The sequence below is a fragment of the Marmota monax genome, unplaced genomic scaffold (genome assembly GCF_021218885.2).
Source record: "Marmota monax isolate L192 unplaced genomic scaffold, Marmota_monax_Labrador192_F-V1.1 WCK01_AAM20220418_F8-fsc00195, whole genome shotgun sequence".
Classification (NCBI taxonomy): domain Eukaryota; kingdom Metazoa; phylum Chordata; class Mammalia; order Rodentia; family Sciuridae; genus Marmota; species Marmota monax.
The window spans coordinates 2,886,157-2,913,775 of NW_026691979.1; the positions used below are offsets into that span (position 1 = coordinate 2,886,157).

Here is a 27,619-nt window from a genome sequence, read left to right on the forward strand (position 1 = left end):
GGAGGCCGTGTTGGCTGCCAAGGGTCACCCTGGAGTGAAGGTGTCATGCCCTACAGATTCTGGGAACTTTGAAAAGTCTAGTAAAGCAGAGTAACAGGATCGGCCCTAAGAGGAGGGACAGTTCCCTCAGAAACGGCAAGAATGGCCAGGTACAGGGTGCCTGGGCATATCTTCCAGGTTCAGAGCTGTGGCGTTCATTCATGGTCACGTTTTAAAAACACCGAGCCTAAGATGAACACAAAAGGACAAAAGCAGCAGAATCTTGGAATTCTGGGTCCTCATGGGTCTCTGCCCTCGGTGAAGAGCTCCCAAAGGCAGCTGTGTCTGCACAGGCTTGTCTGAGTGTGGCCTAGGAATGACACCAGTATTGAATTTGGGGATGTGGCCAAATTCCATATTGGCTATCTTTTCTCCAGTGAATGTGTTGGCACCTTTGTCTATTATGAGACAATTGTATTTATGTGGGTTTGTCTCTGTGTCTTCTATACCATTGGTCTTGTGTCCGTTTTGGTGCCAACATCACGCCATTTTTGTTACTATTACTTTTTTTTAAAGTATGCTTATATAAAACATTGTTTATTAGTCAATTTTCAGTTGCTATACCAAAACATCTGAGACTGGGAACTTTATGATGAATAGAGGTCTATTTATTTCCCAGTATTAGAGGCCAAAAATCCCGGATTAGACAACCGCACTGGTGCAACCTGTTGTGAGGATCCCCCTGGCTGTATCAGTCGTGGACGACAGTAATGGATGGAAGTAGTTCTCATGGGTGGAGTGTCTTTGCAATTTGGGGGACACAATGGTTGGGTGGCCAACTAGCATTTAGAGGCAGGGGAAGGATGGTTCAGCTTGACACCTCCCCCTGATACACCTGGCCTTCAAGTGCTCATGGACTGTTTAGTCAGGCGCCTCGTTGGGATGGGCTGGAGCCCAGCACCAGCTGCTTACACAGAGACAGGCGGCTCCGTTGTCGCTGTGGACACTGGTGATTCAGAGAAAGCTGCTGGGCATCCCAGTGCCCCTGATCCAGGGGATCTACCCCAAGACCTGGTAGATTCCAAAGATAGTACTGAATCCTACGGATGCTCTTTCCCCTTCATGCCCTGTGGCATTTCCACACAGCACCAGACTCCATCTGTCCTCCCATGTCTTATGCCCTGGTGCCTCTCATGCCTCCTCCGTTTGGTGATCTGGGGCCATTCTGAAGGAAAACAAGGCTGACTGGAATGCAGGTACCTGGATAACGCGACTCTTCTGTGGGTAGTTCATGCGTTTGGATATGCTGGACAAGGAATTGTTTATATTCTGGGCAGAATGGTGCCGTGTGAGGGAGCAAGGAGGTAGGAGCGGCTAAATAACTGGAGAGGACGGGTGGCCTCACAAAGAAGTGAGTGCTGGATGGCACGGCCCGCACCCTGCCCCTGTGGCCCAGACTCATTCCTCCGCCCTGGAGGCAGAGAGTCCAGAGTCAAGGTGAGGGTGAGACTGTTTCCCTAGTCCTGTCTCCTCCTTCCCGGGTTCTCTGCTGGGCTCCTTCCTCCTGTAGGATACCAATCCGATGGATTAGGGTTCTCCCCTTTGCCTCGTTGAATCACCATTATCTCCTCAAAGGCCCTATCCAGTAGTCCCATGGGAGGTCAGGGTATCAACACGTGGATCTGGGAGACATAATCCAGTCCAAAGCACTGGGAAAGAATGAAAAGGAAGAGACGAACATGAAAGAATGTGGCCCCAGAAGACAGATGGAGGGAATTCTGGGAAGAAAGTTCTGGTCAAGGAAAGAAACTGTGAAGAAGCCCCCCGCCAGGCCAGGCCTGCACAGTGGTGCCTCTGTCCACCCTGTGGGCTCACTGTACCATTCTGGGGACACTCCACCAATAGCATCACCAGTTACCTCCTGGAGGTCAGGTGGAGGCTGGCAGGGTGGTCAGGGGATTGCTAACAACTGTCCACTCGCTGACAGGGAATCCACTTGCTGTTTGTTACATGACAGAATTTTGGCTTTGCCTTTGCCTTACAAAAAGGCCTCACTGAAATATTTCTTTGCCAAATAAAGCACTTTCTGCTCCCACATGAGCCCTTCACTGTACTTCCAGCCACGTCTCCTGGGGCCAGGCTCAGTGGAGGTGTTACTGAAAGCCTGGTCCATGTCCCTGATGCCATTCTAATAGCAAACACAAAGTTTTGAGAAAATGGAAAAAGAATTTTTATCACTTTACTAGCAAAGGAGAAAGAGATAGGGGACTCCTGCCCCAGAGGCTGTGATTCTGCCCATCCAGGGGAACAGGAGGTTTTTAAAGTCGCAATTCACAGGCTATGTTCCACATGTTCTCTGTCTGGAGTTGTAAATCACTTTTTAATTTGGGAGGTGGTCATTTCTGAGATCGTTGGTGCCATCCCCAAGTCTGCATTACTTCGTTCCTATGGTAGGTGTGTGCTCAGGACCCGTTACTTTGTCTAGGATGGGGAAGAAAGGTAATCCTGTTTCCCCAGGATTAGGAAAGAGGAGAAAGAGAGGAAGAGAAAGAAACATGTCCATTTTAAAAATAAGTCACAGTGGCAGAGCAACAAGGCTGTATTCAAAGCACAAAGTGGACCATTGTCAACAGAGGCTCCCATGTCCAAGGACACATGGCTCCCTCACCCATGCCCACCTCCTCCCTCCAGCCCTCCTAAGTGCCCAACCCAGAAAGACACCTTTTAGAAAGAAAACCATCATGATTGTTTTGTTGTTTTTCCATATCAGTTCTGTGAGGTTGATCCCTCTTTGAAGGACACTCCTGTCTTGAAACACCACCTTAATTATTCCCAGAGTGATCAAGACGGATGTCAAAGCACACCAGCACAGCCTCTGCCAGGGGCCAACAGGAGTGCAGAAGTGAAGAATTCGGATATTTAAGCAGGGAGAGTGGGCTACCAGCGATTGTTTTATTAGCTTTTTGTCATTGTGACCAAAATATCTGACAAGAATAACTTAAAGAAGGAAAAGTCTACTTTGGCTGGTGATTTCAGAGACGGAGTTCATGGTCAGGCATCGCCATGGGCCTGAGGTGGGGAGAGCATCATGGAGGAAGGGCATGGCAGAGGAAGTGCTCAGAACCTGAGAGTCAGGAAGCAGAGAGAGAGCTGCTCACCAGGGGCAAAACATGAGCCAGAGGCATACCCCCGGGACCACTCCTCCAGCTTCACCCCCTGCCTCCAGTTACCACCCAGTTAACCCATATCGTCGGATTAACCACTGATCATGCTGAGGCTCTTATGATCCAATCATCTCACCTCTGATGGTTCTTGCAGTGTCTCACACATCAGCTTTTGGGGGACACCTTCTATCTGACCATACCAGCCATTTACCTTTTTAAATACCAAAACCCAGTGAGGAGACGCTTTGACAGGCATCAGCTTGTGGTTCATGACAATAAGGACAGGAAACAAAGCCTCAGAGTTTGGAAGCCATGGCACTGAGCAGACCTGATAACAGACCAGACCACCCGGGAGGGTCAGGAGTCCACCAGGGCCTCAGAGTGGACAGAATGTGTGTGCTCCAACACCCAGAAATTTCATGTTCTCTGTGAAGACATCATAGAGGTTCCTTGGAGGGCCCTTCCCCCAATTAGATGGTATTAGAAGGTGGGGTTTGGGGTGCTGTCTAGGTTTGGGTGAAGTGATGGAGGTAGGGTGGTGTGATGGGGTCAGTGTTCTCCAAAGAGACCAGAGAGCTGTCTTGCCCTTCCATCTTGTATATGTAGTAGGATGGTACCATTTGCAACCCAGAAAGGCCCTCAACAGAAGCCAACTGTATCGCGAGGCGGCTAGTGCCTCACAAGGGTAATTTTTCCTGGTCAGGAGGGGATAAGCCACCTGAGAAAATAAAGTCCAAAATAATTAGTGAACAAATAAGACAAAGTCAGAATTATAATTTTAAGGAGCATGGAGCACCTGATAGGTCCATCCTACATAGGAGCTGGAGCTGAATAATTTAAAGAGTGTTCTAGTAGTTTATTTAAGGGGGTACATCAAAGGTAGGGATAAGGTTTCAAGGGTGGAGTCTTGCTTCCTGATATCTTGCGGTCAGCAGGTCGATTGGCATTTTGGCAGGCTACACCCATCTCTGAGAGGCTGTGTGGCTCCAGCAGATCACCCGTCTCCTGTGCTGTGTGGGACCTGGCAGGGCTAAATAGGACTCACATGTATCTGGGTGATCTTATCAGCAGGATTGCCACAGGAAGTTCCCAAAATTCCAGATTCTCCTATTCAATGGGCGCCCATGCAGGTTTGGTCCACACGTAGTCCACGGATTGCTCTCCACACAACTGTGTTGAAACCTGATCTTGGACTTCAGCCTCCAGACCGGTGGGGAATGAATGAGTGTGCAGTGTTTGAAGCCCAGTCTCAGGTATCTGTTGTGCAGCTCTAGAGGACTGAGACAATGAGAAGCTCAAACTCTCCACACCACATTCTCTAGAAGAAAGATGAACAGTGTAGCAGATGTCACAATCTGGTGTTTGACCCCGCCTCAGCTCTGTGCAGCCCAGAAATGTGCCTTCTTTCCCAGCAAAAGATGAAGCTTTGTTCTCTGCTGAAGACATCACAGAGGTTCCTTGGGAGGGCCCAGTGCTGCCAGGGGCACCATCAGGAACACTCTCCCCCTCCTCTTGCCTGGCCAAAGGCTTATCCCTGCCTGGTCCCCCGCCAGTCCCCAGCTTTGACAGCCTGGTCTCTTGAGCTGCCTCCTCACGACCTTAGGCTTTACTGCTTGACATTCCCTGTAGATCACCACACCCCAGGAAGTCAGGGAGTGTTCTGCCTGATGTTGTATCCTTTCCAGGCTCCATACTGTCGCCCAGCATTTGACACATAGCAGAATTTGGTATGTGTCAAATAAGTGAATAAGTGAGGGCCTGGGCTTTAGCACAGGTCATGTGGAGGGTGGCTTATATGGTATTGTAGACCAGAATGAAAAGGGAATTGAGAGCCAAAGCTAACAAACTAGGATAGGACTCAAAATAACTTTGGGGGTAAAAAAAGACGAGGAAAGTTTAGGAAGGTGTTGGTAGGGATGTTGGTATGTACACCTCTGAACCAAGTGCAGAAAATGCAGGCATCTGGGAGGATTTGAGAATGATTATACTCAACTTAAGTTCAGGTCCAGCCTGTGACTCCAATTTCACTTTTATGGGCAGGGCTCAGGGAAATTCTCATGCGGGTCCACAAGTCTCATGTTAGCATCCTTTGTGTTTTCCTGTGTCTCTCCCAGGGAAAGAGGGTGAGCCAGTGGCTTAGCTTTGGGGACTGTGGGAAGTAGCACTTCAGACAGGCGAGTAGAATTGGACCTTTTCCTTTCCTAAAACAGCATCCTTGGAGGAAAGTAAGAAGATACGATGTATCACGTAGAACATTTTCATGAATTAAATTGTATACACACAAAACAATAATAGAACTTTTGCAAGAATATGTTTAAATAAAAAGATGTTCAGTTCACCGTGCATGACTATAGAAAAGGGGGAGAATGGAATGGGAGTGGGGAATAAATGAATGAAGATCACTGGAGCAAGCTAGAGCCAAGGCCATTAACAGAACAAGGGTGATGATGATGAATGATAACAAAAACTGCACAATTAACTCAGCAAGAGGAGACCAAGCAGTAAGGGAAAACTGCCCACCTACCTACCCAACCTACAAGCCAGCCATCTCCCTACACATCCAACCAGTCACTACCCCCTCACCCAACCAACCTTGCATCTACCTAGACATCCAACCAGCCATCTACCCAGACATGCAACCACCCACCCAATCAAAGATCCACCAATCCAGACATCCATCCATGCATCCACCAGCCTACCAGCCATCCCAATACCCACCCACTCAGCCATCCAACCTCACATCAAGTCAACCCACCAGCCATTCACCCACCCAGTCAAACATCCACCCAACTCTGACAAAAACGAAGCAAGCGCCCCAATAGGTAGGTACACCAGAGGACTCACAATCTGAATGTGAAGTCTGTGCTTAGGTAAAAATTCAAGCTGTAGAAGAGAAGAACAAAAGAAAACTAATGAAAAAGAAAAACTTGGAAAATATGTGCAGTATACTTAGCATAATAAAAAATTACAAAGACAACAAAAAAGAAAACTAATGAAATTCATTAGATTAGATTTTTAAATGTCAAAAGATTCTGAGAGTCCTGGGTATGCTAACATTCAAAATTGCTCTTTATGGATGTAATCATTCTTTGCTACATGGGACTCAAAGCATGCCTGTGGTGTGGGGTGTCTGAGCTTAAGTAATTTAGAATTCAAGAATATGAGTTGTATGGCTGTCTCCTATCTAGAGACTACTAAGGCCGTTATCTAGGAGAAGGTGAGGCCAAGATGAAAAACAACACATGCTGGTACATTCCATGAAACCTAGACTGCATCCCTGGAGACCCCCTGTCCCTGCAGAGACCACCTAGGGTTGGGTTTCTAGTTGTTCATTATGAGAAGTAGTGGCAAGTGATAAAGTAGCCAAGTGAGCACCAGGATGCAACTCTTGGCATCCAGCCTGAGGTGACATTTGTCTCCATGAACAGATTCACTCTGTCACCTGTGGTCTCATGTTCAGACAGATGTTCCTGCCCTAATCCTGAGTTAGAGGGGACAGCAGCAGCAAGCTTGGATCCCTTCCCTAGGGCCAAGCCCACTGCACTGTGACATCTGCATGCCTTTTCAGAGACTGAGGCCACTACCTACAACCTCTACAGGCACAGGCATGTGGCTCCCAGGACGTCACCATGAGCCATCCTTGGTGTAATGAGATCTGTTTCCTTCCCATCTTCTCCCTTGAACACCTTTACATATTTTAAATAAAGAATGCGTAATTTCTGATCTTGTAACTCAGGGGTAGAGTACTTGGCTAGCATGTGCAAGTCCCTGTGTTCATACCTCAGTATCATAAATAAGTAAATAAACAAGCAAATAAATAGTTGAAAGCTTATTTTAAAAGTCTAGGAAATGTGGAACTCTTCCTGGATGCTCTTATTAGAACGTCTGGAGAGGCCTGGAACAGGAAGGTCCTAGCAAGCATGGGCTACCAGATCAGAACTGCCAGAAACTAGTGCCCACCTTATCCGGACTCTGAATCTCCTGGCCTCAGCTACCTCCTGGAAAGCAAGACCACAAGTCCCTGACTCGGAAGGAAAAAATAGGCTTCATGCCCATCTTGCAGAGAAACATTTAACTGGGCAATTTCAACTTTACATGTCCCAACAAAAAGAGCGAGTATCTGAAGATGCCGCCGCCTCCTGACACCCTAGCTCATCTGCTCTCCAGGGCACATACTTGCTCACAAGAGAGCAGGCATTTGCCTTCCCCATTCTGTATCAGTCCTCAGGTGCCACAGCCCTGATGGCCCAATGTCATGGTCACTGCAGGTGTCCCCACACCCACACCCATGCTCTTCCCAGGCCCTTACACAATACCTGGAATATCTTCCTGACCAGCCCAGAGTGTTGAGGTTACTTTAAATCCAGCTTCTGTTGTACCTCATTGCTCTGTGGACCATGTTTGATAGATTGTCCCCTTATCCCCTGACATCCCAGAACATGCCAGGCCCCACAGCTGTAGGCGTGGGATCCCACATGGGGTCAGGATGCCTGGGATTTATGGCTTCTTTCAGGATGGAGTGCCAGAAATCTGAACCCCTCCTCTTGTGGAAAGGATTCGGGTTCAGCCAGCTCCCAGGGAGCAGAGAAGCACACCTTGGCCTTCCAAAGCAGCCCCACACATGCTTCTCTCTCCAGGCTTGCTGTCTCTGAGCATCTGTGGATGCCCACAAACACCCGACTGGAACTCTGGTGTTGGCACTGAGGAGGGGCAAAGACCGTTCATGGTCGAGAGGGCAGTTTACCACATTGTGAACATAAAAACAATTTTGAGTTGTTAACTTTTCCACCAGCCACTATTAGCTCCATTCTCATCATTTTCAGGGTGAAATCAAAGGTAGCATGTTATGCTTGTTATTTTGACTGCATACTTAGTTATTCTAGAGAAAACTCCAAAAGCACTAGTACACTGTCTTCTGACCTTCCCAAATCTTGGTAGAAGAGGAAAGATGATTTGAGTTTTTGGTCCCTGTGTCATTCTTATGGCCTTAAAGTGCAGGTTGCAGATGAGCACCACTCAGGCTGTGCACAGTCCACAGAAAAGCCTGTGTTCAGTGGGACCGTGGACTGGTTCACAAACCATCCTGCTGGTCTCTGATCTACTAAGCAGAGATCTCTGGACACCCCCACTGGACAAATCCACTAAAAAATGTAGATTGTAGGGAGAAGATGTTCTTTGTGTAAATGCACGGGAGAATAATAAAACCAGTCTCCACTTTTGCCCTTTCGAAAATTAGATTCCCACTGCTGTGTTCTGTGTTTGAATTCATTATCTTTATTCAGCTGTTAAATTTCCTCTTTCATTTTCATTGCAGAAATGCAGTTTCTCCCATCATCCAAATATAAAACGACTGTTTTCAGTCAACTGCAGAGGACCTTCTTCTGTCCAGTGTTCTCAATTTGGGAAACACAAAAGCATGGTCTCCTGCTGTTCTCTTTCGAGTACACTGTGGTGGCAGCAGTGCCAGGCTGGTGACTGGGTCCCAGCAGCTCAGATGGCTTTGTGGAGAGAGACAGGAAAGCACTTGGATAACTTTCCACCTCCATCTTGGAAGTAATCAGAAGCTCCTGTGGCCCCAGATGTCTACTCCTACCAGCCCTTTGTGTGACCCCCAGGTCCTCCACCACAGTCCGGGAGCACATAGGTGGGTAGCAGCTTGTGTGTAGGCTTGACTGTGGGTGCTCCCTCCAAGTTCTGCAGCCTTGTGTGGTGTGCCTCCTGGTGTGTGCTGTCCTGTGGCCTTTCTCCCGTCTCTGTGTGCTTCGCTCTCTGCCATCCCATGGTGGTCCTCACACTGCCTAACAGCAGCCACCATTTGCTTATCCTGTGGCAGAGCCAACCATCCCCCACATCTACTCTCCTGCCTCCTCTTAGCATTCCAGGCAATGCGTTTTAACTTGAACCTGGCCACGGCCAGCTATCCACAATCTGGCAAATGAGGTTCTCGGAGAGAGTGTAGTTTGTGACTTCCAGGCCAGTCCCTTTCGAGGAGCCCTTATCCCAGGGGCTGAAGCATAGTGCTGTGGTTACTGGAAACCAACTTCAGATTGTGAAAGAGACCATTGTTAGGTGGTTGGTGGCAGAAGAGAATGAGGACTGGCATCTCATGGGCCCAGCCCCCCAACCTTTCACCTTTATCCAACAAATACAGCTCCCTGGTGATGACACTGTTATGCTCGAATTCGGAACCCCCAAAGGCCACCAGAGACCAAGATCAATGTAAGCAGCAAAGAGGTGTTTATTGCGAGCTAGCTCAGTCCTCCGCGCGCTCACAGCAACTGGTGATGCTGAGAGGCCCCGAGCCCAGGGTTTGCAGCAATTTTATACACACTCTGGGGAAGGCAGGGACCCCCACATACATCATAGCATCTCTTAGCAAATCATCACACTCGCCAAGGCGAGTACCTGAACTATGCCAAGGTGAGTACCTGAGCTATGCCAAGGTGAGTGCCCGAGCTATGCCAAGGTGAGCTATGCCAAGGTGAGTACCCGTGCTATGCCAAGGCGGGTACCCGAGCTATGCCAAGGCGAGTACCTGAGCTATGCCAAGGTGAGCTATGCCAAGGCGAGCTATGCCAAGGTGAGTACCCGAGCTATGCCAAGGTGAGTACCCGAGCTATGCCAAGGTGAGTACCCGAACTATGCCAAGGTGAGCTATGCCAAGGTGAGTACCCGAGCTATGCCAAGGTGAGTACCTGAGCTATGCCAAGGCGAGTACCTGAGCTATGCCAAGGCGAGTACCCGAGGTATGCCAAGGTGAGTACCCGAGCTATGCCAAGGTGAGTACATGAGCTATGCCAAAGTGAGCTATGCCAAGGCGAGCTATGCGAAGGCGAGTACCTGAGCTATGCCAAGGCGAGCTATGCCAAGGCGAGTACCTGAGCTATGCCAAGGCGAGTACCCGAGCTATGCCAAGGCGAGTACCCGAGGTATGCCAAGGTGAGTACCTGAGCTATGCCAAGGTGAGTACCCGAGGTATGCCAAGGTGAGTACCTGAGCTATGCCAAGGTGAGTACCTGAGCTATGCCAAGGTGAGCTATGCCAAGGTGAGCTATGCCAAGGCAAATACCTGAGCTATGCCAAGGCGAGTACCTGAGCTATGCCAAGGTGAGCTATGCCAAGGTGAGTACCCGAGCTATGCCAAGGTGAGTACCCGAGGTATGCCAAGGTGAGTACCTGAGCTATGCCAAGGTGAGTACCCGAGGTATGCCAGGGTGAGTACCTGAGCTATGCCAAGGCGAATACCTGAGCTATGCCAAGGTGAGTACCTGAGCTATGCCAAGGTGAGCTATGCCAAGGTGAGCTATGCCAAGGCGAGCTATGCCAAGGTGAGTACCTGAGCTATGCCAAGGCGAGTACCTGAGCTATGCCAAGGTGAGCTATGCCAAGGCGAGCTATGCCAAGGCGAATACCTGAGCTATGCCAAGGTGAGTACCTGAGCTATGCCAAGGTGAGCTATGCCAAGGCGAGTACCTGAGCTATGCCAAGGTGAGTACCTGAGCTTACTAGGAGGGGGAGCCTGCGCATTCACTGCAGGTCTGGCCAGGAAACCCAGGAGAAATAAGGCATTCTCCCTTGAAGAGGAAGGTAGGAAACGCTTCTCCCATATCACAAAATGTGTAGAGACAGAGGGCTCATCAGAGATTGGCAGTGTAAATCGATATTTGAAATCACAGAGCATTTCATAGAGCCAGTGGACATTTTTTGAAATCCTAATAAAATATTTTAAGATAACTGTGGATTTTTAATATGTGGAGTTCATCATGGGCATTCATCACACCTGGGTTCATTTTGACAGGATCATGTGAGCATGAAAGGTGGATTGCCCCACTTCAGTTTCCAGTACTTTCCATTCCCTTCTCTCTTCCTTGCTTCCATCCCTCTTCTTCTACTCTGGCTCTCCCTCCAGGTGCAGTTTATTAAGTTAGTGATACATAGTGTACATAAAGGTGGAATCGCAGGCACACAGCGGAATTCACTCAGCTACCAGTAAGAACGAAATGGAATTTTATTTACCAGCAAATAGATGAACCTGGAGAACATCATGCTAAGTCCAAGAAGCCAGACTCAGAAAGTCAAGAGTTGGCTGTTTTCCTCATATGTGGAAGTTAGCCCAAAATAAGAAAAAAGGAGGCGGGGATCCCATGCAAACAGGAGATCCCTAGGGCAGGGGAAGGTGATGGGGGGAGGGGGAAAAGGAAGGAACTGTGGCGCTGGGGCTCTTTGGAGGAAACCTTCAGGGGGTTGAGGTGTGCAACATCCATGCTGGGAGTTGAAGAACAGTGAGGAGGACACTACTCTCCAGGTACACGACTCAGGGTGTCTGTTTTTTCAAGCAAATTATAAAGGCAATCAGTGTCATTGTAAAGTGATTAAGGCATTTTTCACATTAAAAATATTGGCTCAAGGGCTGGGGATGTGGCTCAAGCAGTAGCGCGCTCACCTGCCATGCACAGGGCGCTGGGTTCGATCCTCAGCACCACGTAAAAATAAAATAAGGATATTATGTCCATCTAAAAACTAAATATATATATATTAAAAAATGGATCAAAGTCCTAAATGTATGATCTGAAACCACTAGGAAAAAACATAGGAAAAACACTTCAAGACTTCAGTGTAGATAATGTTGTTTTGGCTCTGACCCCAAAAGGACAGGACACAAAACCAAATACAAGCAAATATGGTCATATCAAATTAAGACACTTCTGCACAGCACAGGAAACAATCAACAAATTGAAGAGACAAATGAGATATACCAATTATTCATCTAACAAGGAATTAATATCCAGAATAAATAAGGAACTCAAAAATCTTAACAAAAACCAGTAATCCATCCAATTTAAAAATGGGGGCAAATGATCTGAATACAAACTTATTAAAATATATACAAACAGTCGACAAATAAATTTAAAACACTCTGGGGCTGGGATTGTGGATCAGTGGTAGAGCACTCACCTAGCATGTGTGGGGCTCTGGGTTCGATCCTCAGCACCACATAAACATAAATAAAATGAAGATATTGTGTCCAGTTACAACTAAAAAATAAATGTTAAAAAAATATTCACTATCATTAGCCATCAGGGAAATTCAAATTAAAACTCCAACAAGACTATCTCACCGGAGTTAGCTTCCCTGGTGCCTGAGCATGTTGAACAAACTTCCTGGGCCCCCTTGTGCAAGAAGGGTGCCCCCTGGTCTCTTAAGGGAATTTGTGCTTTTACTTCCCAGAGTCTGAGATGAGTGTGGTCTTGCTAATTCCTGAGATACCCTCAAATCATCTTTCTTATTGTCTCTGGGCAAAGTCTTTGGCTTTTCTTTAGTAGCAGTAATGTCTTTAACAATGGCAACTTCCTCAGTCCCAGTTTTACTCTTACTTTTCAAGTCCAAGTTTTTCAAATCTTTCTGCTCCTGATTATCACAATAAGTTTTGCTAAAAGCTGCCAGCAATATCCATGCCACCACCTGAATGCTATGCTGTCTATACATTTCTTCTGCCAGATTAAAAAGTCCATTGCTTTTATTATTTATTTATTTGGGAGGAGGGTGCTGGGGATTGAACTCTGGGGCACTTGACCACTGAGCCACATCCCCAGTCCTATTTTGTATTTTATTTAGAGACAGGGTCTCATTGAGTTGCTTAACAGCTCACTTTTGCTGAGGCTGACTTTGAACTCATGATCCTCCTGCCTCAGCCTCTGGAGCTGCTGGATTACAGGCGTAATTCCTCATACCCTACAGCCCATTGCTTTTAAAATCAGCCTCATAGAAAGTCTCAGGACACAGGAAAAATACAGACAACTTCTCAGCCAGCACATAACACAGATGGCCTCTAGTCCAATTACCACAGTCCTCCTTTTCCTCTGAAACCTCTCGAGACCTGTCTTCACTGTTTGCAGGCCCATTGGCATTCTGGTCCTCTGAGCTCCCACCAGAATTGGCCATTAAGTTCTGCTTACTGTTAGGTAGCTGGCTCAGACATCCATGAAAGACACATCTCTGAGTCAAGCAGAGGTTTACTGACAGAGAATATCTGCCCGGCTGCCCTTCTGCAAGGCACGACGCAGCCTGCTGGGAAAACTTCTTAACTATATACTCAGGTACAATGGAGTAGTGAACAATAACCCTTCTGGTCCTGTGATGGCTACTTGATGTCTTTGTTGTGGTTTGGTAGTTAGGGACTCTTTGAGGGTGGGCCTAACAGGAAGGTCATGCCTGGGTGGGCAGGTGTTAATTTTCAAAATGGAATTATTTTGGTCTAACGACCTACTACTTACAACAGTCTAAAGAATTTCCAGCTTGCATTGCTACAAATCTTAAAATTCCTCCAACAAATCCCAAGAATCTCCAAAGTCTTCTGAACCACATGGTCAGGTTAGTCAGAGCAATGACCCTACACTGGGTACCAATTTATGTCTTAGCTTTTTCTCTGCTTTGGCTGAAAGACTTGACCAGTGCAATTGTAGGGAAGGAACAGTTTATTTGAAGGGCTCACCATTTCAGAGGTCTCAGTCCATAGAAGGCTGGCTCCATTCCTGGGGGCTCCAGGTGACACAGAGCATCATGGCAGAAGAGTGTGGCAAAGGATAGTAGCTCATCTGATGATCAGAAAGTAGAGAAAGAAACTACACTATCAAAATACAAAATACATACCCCAAAGCAGTGCCCCAATGACCCACCTCCTCCAGCCACACCCCACCCACCTTCAGTGCCACTCACTTAATCCCTATCAGGGGATGAATCCACTTATTGAGTTAAGGCTCTCATAACCCTCTCCTTTATCCTCTAAACTTTCTTGCTTTATCTCACACATGAGCTTTTGGGGGACACCTCACATCCAAACTATAATAGAATGGCTATTGGTTTGTTTTGCTTTGTTTTTTTTTTAGAAAAACACAAAAATAACAAATGTTGGTGAGGATGTGAATAAAAAGGAACCCTGTGCACTGCTGATGAGAATGTAAATTAGCTTTAAGGAGAGCAGATGGAGGTCCCTTGAACTGAGTATCATTCTACCATATAATCCAGCAATCCCACTCCTGAGAATATATCCACAGGAAGTTAAGTCAACATACTGAAGTGACGCCTGTATACCCATGTGTATGGCAGCAATATTCTCAATAGCTAAAATATGAAATGCATTTAGTTTCCTCAATGGATGAATGATAAAGAAAATGCAGCACATGTACATAGTGAAATATAATTTGGCCACAAAGAATGAAAGCCTGTCATGTTCAGCAACATGGTTGAAACAGGAGGGCATTATGTGAAGAGAAATTAGCCAGACACAGAAAGACAAATATCACATTTTTGTTTCTCATATGTGGAACCTACATTGGACCTGGAGGTAGAATAGTGATTACTAGACGCTAGGAAGGGAAAGGCATAATGCATATATTGAAAAATCATATTACATCACATTACATCAATATATATAATTAACACATGTTAGTCAAAATAAAATAAGGCGTATAATATTATTGGCATAATTCCTGCTTGTGTTATGTTATTCCAGGCAGAACGTTGGATTAAAAAAATTTTTCAACAATGGGAAAAGTTGTTTCTGAGAAAATTCCAACCTGGTGATAGCAATCATGGTGTTTTCTGCTGACTGGAAAAAATAGTGCATTCTGAGACAATAGCAGTTTATGTGTCCATAGGAACACGTTTCCACTTGGTCTTCCAGCAACACTGGTTTGAAAGACATGTGGAGTCCTTTTTTAAGTATCCGGTACACAGGTGTCCAGCTAAAGGGAGTTCAGGGTCAAGATGGCTGGAACTTCTGAGTAGACTGTCTTCTTTATGCCTTCTTGTGAAATTAAGTAAGAACAAAAAATTCAGCATCGCTTGTAATCATGTGTCTTTGTTTTCAGTGCCATGGACATGGCTAGTGTCTGTGAGATAGTTGCAGGTCCAACATGATAATGTCCCTAAACTATCCACTTGCCAACATGGGAAATGTGAGACTCAGAGATGGCTGTACTAATCCCACACTCTGTGGGAGCAGCACATGTAACCACTGCCCAGACACACAGCCGGACGGGCATGCAGAGACAGGCTGCGAGAGCATGGTGAGCCTCAGTGCCATCCTGAAAATGGGCTAGTCCCAGCCCTGACAGGACTCTGCTGAGGACTCCATGAGGACCTTGCATGAACTTCTGAGGCTCATGTTAGATGAAGTGAGTCTGAGAGGAACTTTGACATAGCGATGCCCGGTTTTCCCAGCAAGGCAGAGTGTCTAGAACTTGGTGACTGCTTTCTATGACCTCTAAAGGACCCGGGCAATTGATGCTGACAGCAAGGACTAAGGAAGTGATATGCTAAGGAAGTGATGCATCACCTACGTTACTTACTGCTAACCGCAGGCACCACATACCTTCCCTTCTCACTGTTTCCTTTATAAACAGGCACAGATGAAATGGAAAAGCTTAGGGACCCTGATTGTTCTTGGCAGAGTTAGTCCTTGGTGAAGATTGGAATTGCAACCTGCCTGCTGTGGCCTGAACCTCTGGATCTGCATCAGACCCAGCCTCAGAGCTGGCCGAGCACAGGACAGCTGAACAGGTTGTACCTCTAAAAGGTGTGTCTGTCTAGGAATGTACATCAGACTCTTCCCATGCCATTTTTCATACCTTGGAATGAAAAGCACTATCCACAACCAATTTCTCTTCTGTATTTCATTAAACATCAATTTAGGCGAATTTCTCAATTTTAATCTTTGTGAGACATGAAGATTTTTTCAAGGCCTTTCTTTTTATTCTTAGTAAGAAGTTTTCTTTAATCGTTGGAGAATTGCCCTGAATACATAAGGTTGCTGCATTAGGGGAAAATATTCTAATTTTTTCTCCTTTTATTAAAACATCTAAATGTTATATCAATTTTGTTCAAAGTCATTCTAGCTTGTAATATGGTAAAACACTCCTGTGAACACAGACATCTCCTGGTTAAGTTTCATAATAGTTAATGAAAGTCTTAGTTAAGCATCTACTAAAAAGTAAATGAATCATGATATTTTTTTACAATGGCTAACATTTTGGAACAGCTAATTGCCAAACACTTGGAGGAATAATTCTAATAGTTTCTGGTTTAATTAAACTATAGACATTTTCCCATTAAACTCCATACTGGAGTGACTTTGTGCTGGACAGTGGGGAAATGTAAAGTGGGGGTGGCCTGGTGCCAAGAAGTTTGGGTCCATGTATCTCACCCACGTGAACTCACCTTGTAGGAGTGGGAGCCAACTAGGGCATGTGGTGATTCAAATAAGCACAAAGTTACATTTCACAGGAAAAAAAACAGTGCAAGCCAAGCTTGATATAAATAGTGCCGTAATTATAATAAAACCACTGTGATCTGACCATTCTAAATATTTAGATCCACCAACTCTCAGGCTCTGCCTTGTTCCATGGCTTCCCTGCCCCAGGGCAGTCCATAGAATCGGGACCTGAAGACAAAGGGTCAGAGAAAAATGTGCCCTGAGGGTTGTGGGAAGCCTTCTGTGACACCCACAGGAAGACACAGGTCTCAAGTTCTAGCAGAAACCAGACGGGAATTGGAGCTCTTGTGTGGGGGTGTCCTGAGACCAGGGTGCCACCCTGTTCTTGTCCCAGCACCGGATAGACTTCCTGCCTGAGAGCCAGGCCTGCCTCTGTCCTCTGAGGGTGATGGTGAGTGAAACTTGGGCTCTTCTGCTTTGGTGGGTACGGCACTTGCTGCTGACTGAGTGACAGGAGTAAACATCAAAGATGAATAAACAACATGAATCAGCAAAAGGACTTGTTTTGGACTTGTTTTGGACTTTGCAGTAACTAAGTGACTTTTTAGTTGTAAACATGTTTTGGCTATAGGATGACTAGATAGTATGCCCATGTTAGATAAGTTGATGATGTAACTAGGTAGTGTGCTTATGTTAGATAAGTTAGACATAAACAAGTTTGTTGTAAACATATAGAGTATATAAGCGCGAGGGAAACTCCATGTATTTGCTCACAATCAACTCTCATCGCCTGAGAGTAAGATCGTGCAGTGTGAGCCAGCCACCTCGTGTATTGCTTTGTGTGGTGTGCGAATAAACCAGCATTTCAAAAGGCAATCGAGTTCGTGCTTGGTGTTCGCGTACGTCGCGGTCCGGGGTCCAGTGCAGATATCCGGAAGGGAACTCCTGGTAACCAGACAAGGCTGAGAAGCTGCTCGTGACACTGAGGCCTTTGGCAAAGACGTGTTTCTCAGATCACAGAGGAGAGACTGAGGGGGAGACTGGCCAGCAAAAGACTAAGTCCAGGTTCCAGCAACTGCTTCAGTCCTGCCTCAGGGAAAGCCAGCCAGGTGCTGCCCTTGCTCAGATGTGGGAATCGGGTGCTGGAGAGCAGTCTCTCATGGAGACGGTGCTCACACTGTGTCCGCACAGATGGGCTTCCCCTCTCCCACCTTGCCCCCCAAGCTGAGCTCCCAGGAGCCCAGAAGAATGGAAGCCCAGACCCACAAGATATGTCCACACCCTGGGGACATTCAGAGAGCACCAATGTTCGTGACCAGCAGCCATGTCTAGTCCAATTACCCGATAGATGCAGTTCTTTGACATTCCTTCTAGAAATCCCTTCCCAAACATGACCATATTGTGCCCACTCTCAGATGGTACCAGAAGGGGAGGCATGGAAGGCAGGTTCGATCTCTGATACTGCAAAATAAATACATATGAAGAATAGAGGGAGGTACGTGTGTGGATGGCACATCTTTCCTGTGCACATCTGAGTCACCGTCATGAGAGAGGATGCACCGATAGGCACCCATCCGCACCTGACTGACCACAGTAGCAGCAGCCCAAGGGGGAACGGCTCAGGATTTTCTGAAATGACCAACACTCTTGTTAAAGTTCCGACGACATTCTACCAGTCGATCCTGATTTGTGAGATTAGACAGGTTGTGGAGGGTAATGGGAACACTGCTTTCAAAGATCGGGGTAGGGGATGGAATTCCTAGGCCTGGGACCACAGGGCAAGGGGATGACAGAGGCTGTGACCAGGGTTACCTTACTGCACCTATCACTGCCAATCACCATGAAGGACTACACCCCAATGTCCAGATTTCCCACATCTGGTAACATCCCACCCCCTGGCTCATCACTAGTCATAGCCAGTGAGGACACCCTGTGCCAATCTGCCAACTTCCTACCTGTGGGGGAGCTTCCTGTCATAGCACCCATTGTTCTTCACACAGGATCATGCGCGGGAATGATATCCAGAGTGCCCAGTGACAGGGTGAAGCCGAGCAGGCAAACCAACACTGGCTTCCCAACTGGGCGGCAGGGGCCCTTCTCTCCAGGTCTTTAAGGGTCTAGGGTTCCTGGGATCTTGGGTTAGTGATTATTTAAGCATCCTAAAGGACTTTGCCCACTAACAGCAGGTATGGCTCAGCAAGATTGCATCGTTCACTTGAAGCCATTACCCAGCAAACACACCTGTGTCTGGAAGCGGCGTGTGTACCAATGTCTTCCATCACGCTGAGCTGCCTGGAGCCTAACCCATCCTTTAGACACCTGGATCCTGGACACATTCTAGGTGTGCAAGAGATGTCAGAGAATAGACCCTCTGAGAAGGTTAGCACTCGAATGGCAGGCGCTGGTGCTTCTTAAAGATCAATGTAGAATACTTTTGTGAGAAAGCCAGAGCAGGACCTCATCACAGCAGAGCAAATGTATGATTACTATGATATAATCTCAGTGGCTTTGTATCTGTAACTGAGGAGACTCAATTCTAGACCATGATGTCCTTTTTAGGAAGTTCTCATCCACTGAGACTAGTTAGAACAAACTAATGGATGGACTGGATCATGAAGCATCATGTGCCCGCGCTAGGGACCTGTACTCCATGACCTCTTGCGACGGGGACCAGCAGCATGAGAGCATTTGATGTCACACATCTCCAAGAGCCCGTGTTTTAAAGCCCACACAGACGTCCAACCTTATACACACTCACCAAAGGTAAGGCCATCTCTGTGGGTTTTTCTCAGTCCTCCTTCACTTAGGAGTCGGCAAGGACAAACTCAGTGCCCGGCAGGCCACTTTCACGTATTGCTTTCCTCTTGCTCTGGGTAGCATGTGGATGTGTCTAGCTCCTGAGCTAGACCAGTGGAGAATGGAGGAGTGAGAGTTCCCAGCCTCTGGGGTAAGGAGGCAACACATGAGACTAGGGGCACAGAGCAAAGAGGCGCTCACTCTGATGGGACTTGAGAAGGCCACAGCAAGGTGGAGGTGTCTGGGATGAGCCTGGGAAAACAGAGCAGTGTCAAAGGTAGTGTAATGGGAGGCAGGAAATCTGCAAGAGCAGGGCATTCAGACCAAAGCAAAGAGGACCGAAGCCACGGCTCCCTGGACAGGACTGAAACAAGTCAGAGGTGACACCTTCCTTCTTGTAGAACTAATTTAACATCATTGAGCACCAGTTGACTAATCTTTGGAAAAAGGTCTTGTAGATGTGGAGCAAGAGGGAACTTTAAAGAAAAACTTCAGGGTACAAGCTATTGACCTTCACCAAGCTAACAAAAGCCATCAGAGTTGTAATTGTGTGCAATGTAACTTCTTCACATCAGTTTTCTCAAGATGGCTCCTTCAGGGACTGTCAGATTTCTTCATTTCCATTTTTAATTTTGATAAAGATGCTCTGCCAGTGTTGTTTATAGTTAGCCACTCAGGGGCATCCCAGACAGCTGACTTTATTTTAGGGTAGGAACACTGTTCCTCAGAGCAGTAATTAGAGGCAGGTCCATGCCAAGCTGAAGATTTTTCCTTCACAAGAATTAATTAAAGGAAATGTCAAAAAGGAACCTATGGTCAGGTTCCAAGAAATCACCCCCCGTTTTCCAGCAATGTGTCTGCCTGAATGTGGAATCATGGAGAATAGTAAATGCTCAGTCTTCTGCTCTAACTTGTCAGGAAATGAGAGGATGTGCTGGCATATTCAGAAATAGGTCTCAGAGTACTGGAAATGATGATCTGGGTTCGTTCTCTTCAAGGCAGAACCCAGGCAAAACCCTGCGAGCTGAAAAAGTCAACTGAGCTGTTCTGGAGTGATTTGTCACATTCTTCATCTCCTTTCGAACTCATTGACCCTGGAAGCACTTGTTTTGAAGTCTCGGTAGAAACAAAACTGTAATTTTTTTAAAGAAAAATAACAATTTCTGGTATTTTAAAATATGGACGGTTTCAAGCTTTTATTGGCATCTGTCAAAATTAGATTGGAACAGTTTCAATCCCACTGCACCAAAAGTGGGGAAAAGCAACCAATGTGAGGTGGTGCTGGAGAGCGCCATCTGTCGGTGAGCTCGGTCAGCAGCACTGGCCAGAGGCTTCTCGCACACATGCCCAGGACCTGGACAGCAATATCCGTGCCACCACCTGAATGCCATGCTGTCTATACACTTCTTCTGCCAAATCAAAAAGTCCATTGCTTTTATTATTTATTTATTTATTTATTGGGAGGAGGGTACCGGGGATTGAACTCAGGGGCACTTGACCTCTGAATCACATCCCCAGTCCTATTTTGTGTTTTATTAGAGGCAGGGTCTCACTGAGTTGCTTATCACCTCACTACTGGTGGAGCCAGCCCCTGCGTTCAGCGTAGCCTTCATCATGCTGCACCTTCACTATAACAAGATGCAAGTGGGTGCGAATAATATGTCCCGGCACCGAGTGAAGACTGGAAATCAGCAGCTCAGTGCAGCTGAGAATGGTTGTATTGCCTTACACATATGAAATGAGGATAAATGCCCCTTTAAAGCAAAATCTCATTAAAGCATTTTCCTTGGCTTTGGTAGTTTTTCCAGACGGCAAGCTAGAAAATATGAATAGAAAGAGACACCACTAGGACATCTAGGACATCTTTGTGTGTCACTCTGCAGGAGGTAGACTGGAGGGAGGGGAAAGGCATCTGGCGCCCCAGCCTTTTATGCTTTCCTGGGTGCTTTTATGAAAGCAGACTGTGGGGAAGTTAATGGCTGTTCACCTGGGCTGAGGAGTCTGCAGCTGGCCCCCTGGAGCTTGCCTGTCACTGGCTCCAGAGGAGTCAGGAAGAGAAAGTCTCAGACAAAATGTAGACAATCATATCTTTGGTTCTTGAAGCAGTGCACTGCCCAAGATTGTCGTGTTTAGCCCACAGTTCTGCCATGTACTGTGTATGTCTCAGGCAGGTTATTTGATATCTCTCAGCTACTTCCTCTGTGGGATGGAAGTGACAGAGCTGTGTCTCATAGGATGATGCCTCTCATCAGCGTAGGACTGGTGCTTGGCCAACCTCAGTGGTGCTTTTTCTATAATCCATGAGAGCCCTAATGAGAAACATCAGCTCAATGATTCAGGAATTCAACTAGGGTCAGACAGCTGGAAACCAGCAGAGTGGGATGCAAAGGTGGGGTTATTTCTAGCCTCAGTGCTCTTGATCACCATTGCTGGACATCTAACTGGTCTGTGGTGCCATTCCTAATGACAGACTGGCCATTTGGTAACTTGTGGTGCAGCCAGAGGCTCTGAACCAAGTTCTCAGAGCAAAATGCTTTTCAAGTTATCACTCATTTGTTTCTCTATCAGTCTGTCGAGGAACATATTTTCTCTCTTACAGATGGAATTTTGCAGGCTGAAAGGAGTGATCACCCTATTCAGGGTCACAGGGGCACCACATCATGGGAGTGAGCAGGGCAGGCCCAGCTTTGGGCTGTGTGGGAGTGCTCCTGTAACCAGGGTGACCAAGGTTTCCAGCCTGGTGCAGCTGCACTCTCCGTTGCCTGGGTAGAACAAGCAAAAAGACCCGGAGCCAGGACTTTGGAGACATTCTCTACATCCTGGTCTCAGACGGACAAACCCAGTACCAGGAGGTGGCTCATGTTGGAGCATGTCCACAGTCTCGGAGGGCAGATGGGTGTGTGTTCTTCAGTTAGAATGGCTGAGGCACCGCCATCTCTGAATCTGGCAGGGGGTACAAATAGAGCCTGGAATGATGGCGATTACTGAAATGCAGATAGGAAAATAGGACACCGCTGGTTAAAACTGCCCTTCCAGGAGCAGGCTGCAGGTCAGTGAGGACAGCTGACTTCCGAGAGGTGTCGACCTGACGGTGAGAGGAGCAGAGGAAGCAGACTTGACTGCTCTGGTGGCTTCTGTGGAGGAACAAGCTCACAGAGGAGCAGGGCTTCTCCGGTTGGTGGCTGGCACATCAAGAAGGACGAGGTTGCTGCGGGCGTGGCCAGGTTAGGTAAGCAGGCTGACATGCTCCCTAAGGAAGCTGCGATTGACAGAAGGCAGATTTGACAAGAATCCAGTTATGTGTGGTCAGTGTTATTAACTGTCTGCAAAAAGGTGTCCTTGGAAACTTCCGTCCTAGACAGTTTCATTGTGTTTAAACAAGGTTTTAGGATCCTTAGTTCTGAAATGATGATACAAGCTAAGCACCAGAAGTACAAAGAAAGGACTGTCTACACCCAGGGCTGGGGACTACCTGTGCCCACTGCCTCCTGAGTGATGTTCCCCAGCCTGACCACTGTCACAGTCACAGAACAGCCCACTTCAAGGCTTCCCAAAAAAGGCTCTGGGTTGATCTGTGATCTTTCTTTGATGTGCCAGCTCCCTCACCAAATCCTACTATTCCAGAACCCTGTTACTAGAATGTTGGGGCTTTTTAAAAATGTAGGTCCCCACACACCTGCTGAATCACCGCTTCAGCCGTAAGATGTGCCTTGCAGGCACATGACACCAGGCAGCCGAGTCTGCATATTGAAGACGCTGCCCACATGCCCAGCCTTCCATACGACCTCATGCCTGGGGACGGGGTTCAAACTGCACTCCTCCACTGCTGAGTGACCTCCAGCAGGTTTCCATGGATAACTGCTGGCTACTCACCAAACCTCACTCTTCCTCCCCACACAGCAAGGTGCTCCCAGCCCCCCGGGCTGTCCTGACCAATGAGACAGGACCCACTCACAGCTTCTCTGCACACTGCCTTGGATGCAGCTGTCTGCGATGGTAGAGAGCAGATCCATAGAGAAAGAGCTGGACCCCTGAATCCCCATGTCGGCTCACTCCCTGCCAGTGGCAGCAGAGCAGAACACCTTCCTTCAGCTGCTATGAGGGAGAAATCATTCTCATTATTTCTTCAGATAATAATGTCACATTGTGACCTGCTTATTAAAATGCTTGGTGGAGCTGAGGACCCAGGAAGTCTGTACAAAGAAGTGGTGAGCTGCTTCAACACAACTTGAAACACCTGTTGGCAGCATCACACAATGTGAGCAGGGAGGGGTGGCCAGCTGGGAAGATCCCCTAGTTCAGGAGGCACAGGACATTTGATAAAGCTGTCTCCTCTTGTCACTTAGAAGGCAGGTGAGACCCCCAATCTGTGGCTCCACAGAAGAATCAGGGAAAGGCCGAGTGATGGAGGCTGTTGCTGTCAGTGCTTTCCAAGTTACTCCATAAAGTGGGGAGCTCAGCAAGGATTGGCTGCTCTTCAGCAGAGGAGCTCTGCAGGGTCGGAGAAGCCAGCCACTTTTGTAGTAGGATTAAGACTGAGAGATTTGGGCTGGGGACGTGGCCCTGCGGTAGAGCGCTCGCCACACACACGTGAGACCCTGGGTTCGGTCCTCAGCACCACATACAAAAATAAACAAGTGAAATAAAGGTGTTGTGTCCAGCTACAACTAAAAATAAATAAACAAACAAATAAATAAAAAGACTGAAAGATTTGACTGACACCGGCTTTGAGACCTGTCAGAGCGCAAGGGATTCGTGCTCCGGGGTGAAGATCAGGTTAAGGATGTGGCCTTCCCATCAAGCCTAGTGTTTCACCCAAGTCCAGGTCTTCATCTGACAGAAGGAGGTCAGGAAGGATAACAGAGAGCAGAGATGGAAGCGATCCACAAAGGCAGGAAAAGGGACTCTGGTGTGGTCTCCGGCAGCAGCAGCCCACTGGAAGGGATCTCCAAAGCCCAGGATGCTTTTGGAGTCTGAATTAGACCCTAACTAGAAAGTGGGCTGTGATGGCTACAGACCCCGAGGGGGGTGTTTCCTGGTGCTCAGTCCAGACGTCAGGGAGGTGCTGGACACGTCCCCTTTGGGACAGACCTGCAGTACTCGGGAATGACCCAGTGCTTCCTGTTACTGTCAGGAGACTGTGTTGCCACTTCAGGTTGTGCCCCTCTATTTGGACTGGGAAAATCCTGTTGCTGCCCCATGATTTACCTTTGGTGGGATGGGCGCTGAGGGAATGTAATCAGCATTTGTTTAGTCATGGGTCTTAGTCCAAGAAAAAAACATCTCTCGGCTTGGCACGGCCCAGAAAATATCATGCCCATGTCCTGAATTGTGAACTGAATGCAGTAACATGAAGGAACTTCAGTCTCTTCCTTGGAGAGGGCTTTTTTGGTTTCTTCTATGGAGAAACATAGATGAGGTATTCAGTGACCAGGAGAGTGCTCACTGTTCCCCACATCAGGGTTCCCAGCTTCCTGTGACACCCAGATGAACTCTGTTCTCCAACCTCCTTTGTAACCCTAATAGTCACGTGACCCGGGTCCTCGAGGAGGCCACAGGCAGACCTGGGGCCGTGGCGGGGGATCTGTGGAGGCTGGAGTGCAGGTCTGCCTGTGTTCACCTGGGTGGTGCCTTGTGCGTAGAGACTGCTGTAGACGCCCCTCAGTGCTCCTGCAGGCTCTGGCTTTCCATGTGGGATGCAGGTGGTGCCTGCACTTGAGGGAGGGTGAGGGGGTGCTCTGACCAGAGTGCCGACCTCAGACTGTCACCAGAGAAAGCTGCAGCGGAGAACTGGGAGTAGCGTAAGAGGAGCCCCTGTGTGGTAAGAGGTCGAGCAGCTGAAGTGCTGGAAAGGAGGCCCAGCGTGTGCGCGGTGGCTACTGACACCACTCCTCGGTGCTCAGGAGAGCTTGGCACGCCCTGTGTTCAGTACGTGTGTCACTTTATCAGGGCAGCCCCCACACAGGCCAGTCACAAACTATGGCAGACAGGAATCTGTTCCTCACAGGTCTGGAAGCTGAAAGGTGCAGACAGCGGTGACGGTGGGGATGGTCTCTCTGAGGTTGCCCTCCTCGGCTTGTGGATGCCATCTTCTCCCTGTGTCCCCACATGGCCTTTTCCTGATGTCTCTTCATCTGCTTGGAAGGACACTGGTCTTGTTGGATCAGATGTCACCCTGTGGCCTTGCTTTACCTTGATGACCTCTCTACAGACCCCATCTCCACCTAAGGCTACACCCTGGAGTCCTGGGTCAGCACTGTAACGAGTCTCTTGAGGGTGGAACACAGTTCAACACCTAGGAGTAAGAAAAGACGTTTGAGCCTGGGGCTGGGGACTGGATGAAGAGGCAGAGCACAGGGCTGTCGGGTGCTGGCTCACGCCCTGGGGCACTTCTCCTTTCACAGGTTGCTCAACATCCCTCGCAGGCAGGGCCTGCATCCCCTCCTTTTAGTCTCAGAACTCAGGAGCCACGATGCCGAGGTGGAAGCTCAGAGCAGCTGAGTCAGAACCATGACCCCTGGATGATGGCCTGGGGGAAGAGTGTTGCCTTCAGGTGAACTGAAGGTGTCTGTTCAGTGGTGTCTCTAGTTTTCCTCCAGCCGTAGCATCTAAGAGACCATGATGTATTATTCTGACCTTGAAAATACTGGCAGTCTCTCAAGAGTTTCGTCTGAGGAGAGTGCTAAGCCTGGGCCAAGAGCCAATGTTTCAAGGCTAAAGTAACATAGCTAATATTTCAGAAATTATTCTCGTAGAAACATCACATTTATTTGGGCACATTCTTTGTTAGTTTGAAGATTGTCCTTCTAGAAATTGCATGTGCTTCTCATTGATGTGAGTAGGGCAATGAGTTTGTACCTACTGGGTTTTCAAAATTCAGCCACGTTCAGTTTTGGATCTGTCCTGTGATACTTATTTCAAGAGGCTTTACAATTATAATATCCTGTGTTTTCTAACTCTTCAAGTCAGGATTGGATAGGTGAATCTCCCTTTTTTGTGCACTAAACTCAGGGACAAAGAAAGTCTGCTAATGAGCTTTCTTAATCTGGCAAGTCGTTCTTAAAAGCCATCCCGAGTCCTGCGCAGATTCTGGAAGGTGGCTGACCATAAGGTGAAGGGTTTGTTTGCTGTTTTTCCTGCATGCGGGGAGATGAGGGTGGGTGGAGACTGCCATTCATTCCCAGGTTCTACCCTGGCTGGCATCAGTGTGCCTCTGTCCTGTCCTGGGAGACCCCTGGGTCTTCAGTCTGTACCATGGCCTCCGATCGGCAGGAGGCCTTTGCCAAAACCTCTGTCCTTGATGCTGATCCAATACGAGGACACAGTTTTGAAGAACAGGAGAAAAAGTTTGTAGCTTTGCTAGCAAAGAAGAAACAGGGGACTCCGTCCCAAAGGTCATGATTCTGCCCCTTCACAGGAACAGGAGCTTTTATAGAGGTGATTCACAGAAGAAGACATCAGTGAGGAGAGATCAGGAAGGGAAGTTCAGGGTGAGGAAGATGCGGGGGAGGGGGAAGGTCAGGGAGAAGAAGATGCGGGGGAGGGGGAAGGTCAGGGAGAAGAAGTTTGGGAAAAAGCCAAGAGGGGTACAGTCGAAGCATCAAGTGAACCCGACGGCAAGGCTAGCTCATGGCTTCTCCCTGGCCTCAGGTCATTCTTCCCAGTTCCAGCTGGGGACACATGTGGGGTAGGTGCCAGCACCTACTATCGAGTGCAGCATACATGTACCTGTGCATCTGCATATCTTGTGTGATTGCCGACCCTCCAAGTAGTGACCTGGAGAAGCTGGACACTTACTGTAAGGGGGTGTGGTGGCCAGGACTGGCAGGGACCCTGGCTTATTAAGCACCCAGAGCCATGTCCAACTATCCCTGCAGGAACCACATCAGGACAGATGAGGTGTGTGTGAAGCCGCTGGGCAGCTGCAATGACAATGGGGTCTGCAGCTGCACCACCTGCCTGCTGGGCTCCTGGACACAGCCAGGATTGCAGGAGGAGGAACCAGTATCACAGGAAAAGTGGCGGTTGTCTGGGGTCAAGCCTCAGTCGCTGCTGCTGATGTGAAGCTGGGGAGCAGCATCTGGAGCAAAGCCCCAACCCACCAGTCCTGGTGCACTGGTACACTTTGCTCAGCCTGCGTGCTTACACCTTGACAAAGGCCCCCGTGTGGCCAGAATAAGTCACTGGCATGGGACAAGTGCTTCTGTAAGATTTTATTACGGAAAGCTCTGTCCTTGTCCCCGATGCCAATCCAATAATGAGGTCACAGTTTTGAGGAAAAAAAAATAAAAAGAAGGTTTATGGCTTCACTAGCAAACGAGAAACACAGGGGACTCCAGGCCCAGAGGCTGTGATTCTGCCATCAGCAGGAACAGGGGTCTTTCAAGAGGTGACTCAAAGCCTACATTCCACGTGGGCTCCATTGAGTTGTGATCCACTGTTTACTTGGGAGATGGTCGTTTCTGAG

General features: G+C 47.9%; 1 long non-coding RNA gene across 1 annotated transcript; it reads left to right on the plus strand.

Annotated features, from left to right (window-relative positions):
• The first annotated feature begins 16,492 nt into the window (after nt 1–16,492).
• LOC124094044 (uncharacterized) lies at nt 16,493–26,622 on the plus strand. Its single transcript, XR_006852109.2, has 4 exons — nt 16,493–16,807; nt 18,916–19,119; nt 22,189–22,381; nt 23,053–26,622. It is a non-coding gene; the product is annotated as an uncharacterized LOC124094044 (long non-coding RNA).
• Nucleotides 26,623–27,619: the final 997 nt, after the last annotated feature.